This window comes from Saccopteryx bilineata, chromosome 4 (assembly GCF_036850765.1).
Source record: "Saccopteryx bilineata isolate mSacBil1 chromosome 4, mSacBil1_pri_phased_curated, whole genome shotgun sequence".
NCBI classification, from domain to species: domain Eukaryota; kingdom Metazoa; phylum Chordata; class Mammalia; order Chiroptera; family Emballonuridae; genus Saccopteryx; species Saccopteryx bilineata.
In genome coordinates this window covers 50,273,529-50,282,708 of record NC_089493.1, presented here as the reverse complement: position 1 = coordinate 50,282,708, position 9,180 = coordinate 50,273,529, and the positions used below count along the sequence as shown (strand labels likewise).

At 44.4% G+C, this 9,180-nt stretch overlaps 1 pseudogene; it reads right to left on the bottom strand.

The window, feature by feature from the left end:
* Positions 1 to 4,527: 4,527 nt before the first annotated feature.
* Positions 4,528 to 4,985, bottom strand: LOC136335070 (large ribosomal subunit protein eL32-like; annotated as a pseudogene).
* Positions 4,986 to 9,180: the final 4,195 nt, after the last annotated feature.

Below are 9,180 nucleotides of genomic sequence, written 5' to 3'. Positions count from 1 at the left end.
GGTCTCCTGTGGTCAGATATATTTCAGAACTCAGAACTGCTCCGATTTTAGTATAGGAATACATAATATATACAGTAGTATGTAGTGTATTGCATGTCACGTTCGATGGCTGAGACAGCATGCCATAATCACACACATTATTTTTTATAGTGATATTTATTGAATATTCTCACTACATGGGATAAATAAGATCATCAACAAGTTTCCATCAATTGAAGCTAGCTCCTACCACCAAATACATTGGGTCAGGGCAGATGTGGCTGTCGAATGAGTTTTAAAAAATCACTTTTGGTTCTCATAGCATTATGGATATCAAAATAGCCACTAAAGTGTCATGTTGTAATTCTGATACTTCATGGGCACTTGGAGTGGGGGTGTGGCCAGGACCGCAGTCTTAGGGAGCAATATGATTAACCTGTTTGATAGATTAGGAAACAGTTTCAGAGAAGGCAAATGGCCAAGGTTACCAGCTAATGAGGGACTGAACCAGACCTAAGCCCAGATTCATGTCCAAATTCTAATCCTAGCCTCTTTTTAAGACCCAGATTTAATTCCCACCCACCCCCCACTCCCCTACCACCTTTTTTTTTATGAAGCACTCCCTGAAAATTCAGGTTACATTTACCTCCATTTATCTCTGACTTTTCCATTTTTTTTCTTTCTCTCTCTCTCCCTTCTCTCTCCTCAAAAATCTAGCCCTTAATTCTATGCTACATGATGTTGTTGTGTCTGGGTGGAAGGGTCTGTGAATTCACTCTCTTCTTATCTCTTCCACAGTGATCGGCACTGGGCCGAGTGCTCAGTCCATCAGTGAGGACCCACTGTTGATCAAAGGAAGTAACTGACTTGGCTGGAAGTCACTTCCTGCACATGGAAGAACCTGGAACAAGGGGAGGGGGAACTGCTGGGTGTGTGTCACGGAGTAGGGCAGACACAGGAGCAGACTCTACCTGCCTCTGGTGGAAACTTAACATTCCTTAATTGGAGTGACTAGACTCATAAGTACATAAATGTGCAATGGAAGAATATATGTGTCCTATTTTGTTAAACTGGAAAATGCCATGGGAAAGCTGTAGGCATAAAATCCAACTACTGTGTATGGACACCTTGATGGTCAGGGGCAGCCGGAAGTCAAAGGTGGCCAGCTCTCTGTGGTTGGTGTCAGCAAGGAGGACAAAGACAGTCTGCATTTAGAAAAAGCATTTGGGTGAATCTTCTCGCTGAGTGCTCCTGTGGGGCTTGGATAACGTTGATGAATATGTGCATTTTGAACCGATCAGGAGTTTGTCTGTAATCTATCACAGATAAGGATGCCTATGGGGGCAACTAACCCTTTCTCTACTGCTGTGAAGTCCAACCCTTTATGAGGAAGGGGACCTGGGCAATACCCCACAGTCTTTATCATTATCAGCCATCCTTGCCAGGGTGAGTTACTGATGTGCCTGCTTGTGTATGGTGCTTGAATAAAGCTCTGTCTAGGATAAGAGCCAAGTCCTCAACACTTCCCTCGGTGATCTTGTGGTCTATCCCATTTCAGCCTGTGTACTAGGAGATCACATGGTAAGGTGGATAAAGCATGGCTTCTGGAGTCCAATACACCTGGGTGTAGATCCAGGCTCTGCCATTGAGTAGTTGTCTAGTTTTAAGTAAATTACTTCACTTTCTCTTGAGTTTTAGATTTTCATCAGTAAAAGGTGTTGCTAATAATATTTCTTTTTCGGGGTTATTGTTAGATGTAATGAGATGTCCACTATTAAATATTTGTGTAAGCAAATCTTAAGTCCCTTCCCTTCCTAAACACTCATTATTCTTCTAAGGCAAACAGTGACCACGGTTAGGAGGGTGTGGATGTGGAACATGTGGTATCCCTGCTCTCTCCATGCATGTGACAGATATTAATAATTAATCAATGCACTGTGTTCTGTTCTGCTGATCTTACATGAGGTCCCAGAATCCTTAACCCAGTGTTCCAGGCTGCACACCAGTTAGGACCTGAACCACTTTCTCTACAACTCGTTTGGTTCATCCTTTAAAAGCAGGACCATTCCAGTTTGTGGACTACTGGGAAGCCCAGTAGAGGTCTGTTTATATGAGATACCAAGGAGCCCTCTGGAAAAGAATTTAGTTTAAGAGAAGAGGTAAGGGAGCCACAGAAGTCATATTTAAGGATAACAGCTCATGGTGTGGGAGCAAGGGTGTGGTTGTTAGTGCTCAAATGACCTAGCCCAATCCTAATTGAACTGATGTCAGGCCCTTATTGATGGGAAGGGCTACAAAAATAATGAGATTACCTTCACAATGATAGTTATAGTTGCCAATTATCTAAGATAGCTGCTGCTTTGGGGCCAGCAACTGCTGCTTCAGAGAGATAGTGTCTCTCTGGATACCTATGGCAGGTATGGGACACGGGCAGGTGTGGGACATGGGCAGGTGTTGGACATGAGTAGCTTTAGCACAAGTCCCAGATAATATCACCAGCAGCAGAGCCCTTAGTGGTGCCCTAATGCACCGGGCTTTAGCAGGCACCCTCTGTGGCTACTGCACGTGGCACTGGTGATGACTGAAAACCTCAGCTCAGCAAGGCAGAGCAGATGATCAGGCTGGTGTCAGGCACCCTGAGTCCTCTATAAACAGAGAGTGTCACCCACTGGGACCCCTCAGAACTATTTGGGAAGAATGTGAAGTGCCATAGAATGGATAAGCAACAGCTAGAAAAATATTTTTAAAATAGTATTCCTAGGGTTCCTCTCCAACCTGGCCCCTGGTGGCCTAGGAAAATACAGAGTTGGTATGTAATGCTGAACCATTATGCATCCTATATCATCGACATCTATGGATATCTATCTCTATCTATATCTATCTCTAGATCTACATCTATACCTATATTTATATCTGTACTGAGTTTTTTGGGTGTTTTTTTTTTCTTAGTGAATCTCTTGTATAGGCACTAAAGACAGTAGCTGGATTTTATGCCTCATAGTGTCTTAGGTAGTCTCTAGAACAAGCTGGAATGATAGTAAGCCCTTGGAAAAGGCTTTGTCAAAAAAGATGAATAAAGAAATAATGTAATTAATTCATGGATACATGACGTGGATGGGTAGATGGATGGAGTGCCATTCCCGGAAGCCAGTGTTGATGGTCCTTTAACATTGATGTTTATTTGCATTTTGTTTTTCCTTCTCACCTCTCTCTTTTCCTTCCTCCAACATGTTTTTTTGCTGCCTTAGTTTTTATCACCTCCATTTTTATCTCCATTGTGAACTTCCTTTCTCATAGTTTCACCCTCCTAGGATCAGAAAGAAAGCCTGTGTCAATTTCCCGTTAATTAATTAATTAATTAATTGAGCCAAGAACTATTTATTGAGCTCCAGCTGTTCCTTTGTCCATCCACACGAGGCACCTGACAAGATGCTTACTGAGTGCCAGTGGTGTGTCTGAAGCGGTGCCAGGAGCTCGCCCGTGGGGGAGCAGAAAGATCCAAACAAGATCCCTGCTCTCTGAGGTCCAACAATCTAAAAGACAAAACCGACAAAAACTGGAAGCCGCTGGGCCCTGCTGACCCATCAGCCCCGCCCGAATCAGTTGCCCCATATCAGGCTGTCTGGGGCAGTCCACTGGCCACGTGGCCTCCTGCCCACTTGCTCATTGTTCTCACATCACTGCCTGGAGTGGCCATGTAATTAATGTGGAGTTTACAGAGGCAGCCAGGCCCTCTCTCCTCTCTGCCTCCCTTCACTCTGCTCTTATTATTTTTCCAGTGGCCTTGTCTTTAGTCTCTTATGCCCCTTCCTTAACTTGAATAATCGGTTCTCAGAATTAAGAAAGATCTTGGATTGCATGAGGTTTCAGCCTGCACCTTCTCAAACCCGGTCCCTGAGTGCTGGCCCCATACCTCTAGCAAAAGCTTCCCCTCTCTGCATAATGGGTCTCTTGTCCCAGCTCCACTGGGGGAGATTCATATGTTGAGCTCAAGCTGACTGACTTTGTCTGCCAGAAGTTAAAGCTCAGGGTAATCCCGATTCATCTTTTGAGCTGCAGCCTGTCAGATATTGAAATTATAGCTATTATGTTTCTTTCCAGGATTTTCTTCTTGAGAGTAAATATTTTCAGTTTCTCAACATTTCCAAATTCAACTATGATCTGAAAGGGCTTTCTCTGAAGAGATTCTAGTTTTCCTATAGACCCCACGAAATATGTCCTGTCCCCCAAATTGACTACTATTAAGTAGTCTACCTAGAAATTGAAGTTAGCTGGATTACTTGCCTTGTCTTAAGTGAGCATCTAGTCTACTGGTACACTCTAAATGTGCATCGATTACTGTTTGCACACTACTGGCTCTTACTGAACTTACAGCCAACTAAAACTACCACATCTTCTTGACGGCTAAAATGAGATACTTATATGCTAAGGTTAAAATAAACTGTAAGAATTATCTAGTAGTCCAATATACTAGTTTTCTTTTATTTTTTGCCAGATGGAAGAATTTTATGGCTTTGTTAACACAAACAAAATGTGCACACAATCTCTCTATTCATTTTCTTTGCTGTGCAACCTGGCATTGGGAGTGGTGACTCTGAGGGCCAGCTGAGCTGCTCTTTCCACAATGGTTCTGAGGTTCTTTGAGGCAATATGTGAGCAATCTCAGCACAGTAAGATTTGTTGCATATCAGCAGCACTTCAAGGTCCTTGACCTCGTGGACCAGGAACATCTGAAAAGCAATGGACAGCACGTGCTTTGTTTTCCTGTTGCTCCTATAACCAACCCTGGGCATCCAGGTCTGGCCCTTGACTCTTCTGTACACTCTATTGTCAATGCCTCTAGGTTTCTACCAGTTCTGCTTAGTTTGACATATCAGTCTGACGGGTGCCAGATGGACTTCTTTGTCCTTTTTTTTTACAATCTTGGTTTTCATGAGGGGTCTGAGGGTAGCCATGATGCCAAGTAGGAGATGGCAGTCACCTCCATAGGCAGCGCCAAGCAAGAGACCAATCCACTAATTTTCCAGGAAAGGAAATTGAAGCCCAAAGAGGTCAAGTGACTCACAGCTTCTGTAGAGTGGGGCAGAGTAGGGACTCCTATCTCCTGATCTGGTTACTCTTTCTACTACCCCAGGCTGCCTTTTGACTCGTTGTCATTTCAGAAGGGAAGTGAAAAGCATCTTCTACTTCAAGGCAGTTTGTCTCACTCAATATGTTGCACTATTGGATTTTGGAACCCAATACATGACCTTGGGTTTAGTTCTTCTAGATTTCATCTTATTCATCTCATTCAATCTGTCAAGATCTTTTCTGGCCTTGATTTGGTGATGCATTGTCGTGGCAGGTCCTCCCAGCCTTGTGCTGGAACGTCTTCTAGCTCGGAATGCTTTTTGTTCTGGATGCTCTGCCAGTTTGCTCCGCTGGAAGCTTGGCAGAGAAGACACGCTGCCAGGAGCCAGGCTCCACATGCGCTTTCTGCTCCCCACACCCATCTGCTTGGCTGTTGCCTTTCACAGCGGGTCTCTCTCCTCCCACTTGCCGCTCATCCTGCTTATTGGAAGCCCCACAAATCCATTTCAAATCCCACACCCAGTATGAGGTTTAGGGGCAAATATGACAAGCGGTATTTGTTTCATCTTGTGCCCTAGCCTTTCCTATGACTTTATATGTTGTAATCAGGAAAATCCCTGAACCAGGCATCACCCAGACACTGGTTCCTCTCACTTTAAGGACTCATGTTCTTTCTCCCTCTTCAGTTTTCCCATCTGTATAATGGGACAATATGGAAACTCTCAGAGACATCTGCTCATAGTAGCTATGCCAGGATCTTTGTTTACCACTTGTATTTCACCACAAGCCTACGTAGTAGAAAACATTCCCATTTCAAGAAATAAAAAACTGAGTCAGAAGTTTGTCATGGCACATCCAGTTAGTAAATGGCAGAATTTCTTCACAGCCTTTCCCTCTCTTGTTGAGTAATTATAAATAGCAAGTACTTTAGTAATAAATGTAAAGCTGCCTTACAAGGTATAGAGAATTCTGTAAATATAGGGAGTGTTATTAAAATGCTAAGCTTCCTCACATGCTCGCTCTCCTTCTCCTTTCTGTCACCTCCCTAAAGTATAAGCAGCTGCTTTTGGTCCAGGCCTATCAAAGAAACGTCATAAAATCATTTTTCAAAATGTCAAATGCCTGTGTACTTTAGCCCAAAGTAATTAAACCCTTTTATTTTCACTAAGTCACAATGCACAACCCTGGGATCGCCCAGAATGTGCCCTTTTCCTCCATCCTGAACTAATGGAAATCATCAAGGTTGAAGGCTGAGCTTGCAGGGGAGCCGACCAGAGCCCTTCAGGGCCTCAGAGGCCTGGCCTGACCTTGGTCAGTCTCCAGCAGTGACCACAGAATGCTAAATAACAACAAAGTTGAATTATTTATCCAGGGGGCAGTGACACATGATGGCACGAGTGCCAGGGTTCTGAGGTCTAAAATGAGTGGGTACCAGAGGCAAGTCTGCAATCCTCATTTCTAGACCACCCCCCCAACCTCCCCCACCCCCTACACAACAGGCAGAGCAAGGGGACACTGCCTGAAGGGCAGCTAACATTTCAGTGACATTATTGGGTGTCGAAGCTGAGCTAGATATTTGTGCGTACATTTTCCCATTTCATCTCCAAAGCAATGCTTTGTTTCTCTGTGTTTCCTGGTAAAGAAACTGAGTCTCATCCGCCAGGTTACATACTTGGCAAGGGCTGGAGCCAGAATGAGAGCCGACGTCTGACTGATTTCTAGGATACCATATGGGCTTTCTTTTAGAATTTCTCTTTCCTGACACTTAGTTTTTTGTTTTTAGATATACAATACTTTTTATCATTAAAAATGTGACAAAGAAAAAAAGAAAGGAAAATCCTTAACTCCATTCTGGTTACTTTAATCTTGGTATCAAAAGCAGATTAATAGGCCCTGGCCCGTTGGCTCAGCGGTAGAGCGTCGGCCTGGCGTGCGGGGAACCCGGGTTCGATTCCCGGCCAGGGCACATAGGAGAAGCGCCCATTTGCTTCTCCACCCCCCCCTTCCTCTCTGTCTCTCTCTTCCCCTCCCGCAGCCAAGGCTCCATTGGAGCAAAGATGGCCTGGGTGCTGGGGATGGCTCCTTGGCCGCTGCCCCAGGCGCTAGAGTGGCTCTGGTCGCAGCAGAGCGACGCCCCGGAGAGGCAGAGCATCACCCCCTGGTGGGCAGAGTGTCGCCCCTGGTGGGCGTGCCGGGTGGATCCCGGTCGGGCGCATGCGGGAGTCTGTCTGACTGTCTCTCCCGGTTTCCAGCTTCAGAAAAATACAAAAAAAAAAAAAAAAAAAAAAAAAGGGGGCAGATTAATAGCAGTTTCAGAAAGAAAATAAATAAATATCACTTATGATAATAGACCCCCAAATCCTAAATTAATATCAACAAGCTAAATCCAACAACTTATGTGAATGTCAATAAAACTAGTATTTAACAACAAGACATTATGACCAAGCAGATTTTTTTTCCCCAAACAAATGCCATTCTCGTCCCTTCCTCCCTGAAACTCTCTGCTTTAAGTCCCATGGTACTAGATAATGTCAGTGAGTAACCAGTAAATTTCCTGTATTTGGCAAAGGTTTCTTTTTAATCCTGACCCCCTGTCATTCTCTCTTAAGGTACTGTTTTCTGAATTCTTAGAGATTTAAATGTAAATGTAGATGATGCTTCCAATATACTGACTGCTCAGATGCTTAACCTTCTCTCCTCAAGTGATCTGTCTTTTCTCCCACTCCATTTACCCACTTCTATCAAGACAGAAATTTCATACAATAACTGCTCTACTTTAGCCAAAACTGGAAGAAAAAAAAGTGTAGACACACACACACACACACACACACACACACTGGCAAAGGCAGAGTGAAGAGCCTTGCACTTTCTATAGGTGTTGTTGACAATTAATTTTAAAAGCACAGTGTAAGTTCAGGCGGTGCCAAGCACAGTCCTGCAGAACAGTAGGTGCTTACATGGTTTTTAAAACTCTTCCTCTATGATCTTGTCCCATTCTAGTTTTTTCTTATTGCAGACACAATGTTTTCTATCATCAGAATCATCTTGAAGCTCTTAAATACAGATTTTTAGCTCTCATTCCTGATTTACTGTGATCATAATACTTGATACTGAGACCCAGGAATCTGCTTTTAAGCCTCCCAAGTGATATGATGAGTTGGTTAGGAAACCATCATCTTATACAAACCTTCTCTTTTATCACTTTCCAAATTACCTTTTCTGTGACTTCACTCAGTGCCATAGACTTCACTTAGGCTGGCTTTTTTCTACTCCCACTCATCATTCTTTTGTTTTATCCCAGCTCACACTCCACCTATAAAGATCTTTTTTTTTTTTTTTTTTTTTTTTTTTTTTGTATCTTTCTGAAGCTGGAAACGGGGAGAGACAGTCAGACAGACTCCCGCATGCGCCCGACCGGGATCCACCCGGCGCGCCCACCAGGGGACGATGCTCTGCCCCTCCGGGGTGTCGCTCTGCCGTGACCAGAGCCACTCTAGCGCCTGGGGCAGAGGCCAAGGAGCCATCCCCAGCGCCCGGGCCATCTTTGCTCCAATGGAGCCTTGGCTGCGGGAGGGGAAGAGAGAGACAGAGAGGAAGGGGGGGGGGTGGAGAAGCAAATGGGCGCTTCTCCTATGTGCCCTGGCCGGGAATCGAACCCGGGTTCCCCGCACGCCAGGCCGACGCTCTACCACTGAGCCAACCGGCCAGGGCCACCTATAAGGATCTTGATCACCAAGGCTGCCAGGAATGGCCCCAACACCTATCTATGTTCCATGAGCATCTTTGGTCTTCAACTAGCACATGTTAGTTAGGATGTAAATTTAGAAGCTGTAACAGAAATCCAAAATAACATTTATGCCTCACTTAACACCTAGAGATACATTTCTGTCTTCTCGAACAGTGCAAGAAAAATCAGTCCAGTGAGAACTCCAGGACACCGGGACTCAGGTCCCTGTTATCTTTTTGCTTAGCTCTAGGATAGCACCTTTCCTCGTGTGGTCCAAGATAGCTCATCACCATGTTTACATTTCAGCCATAGGGAAAAGGAAAATGAAGTGAGGGACAGCAATGACCCAGGAGTTGCATAGAACAGTTTTAATCCCCTTTCACTGTCCTGAATTTGATCACATG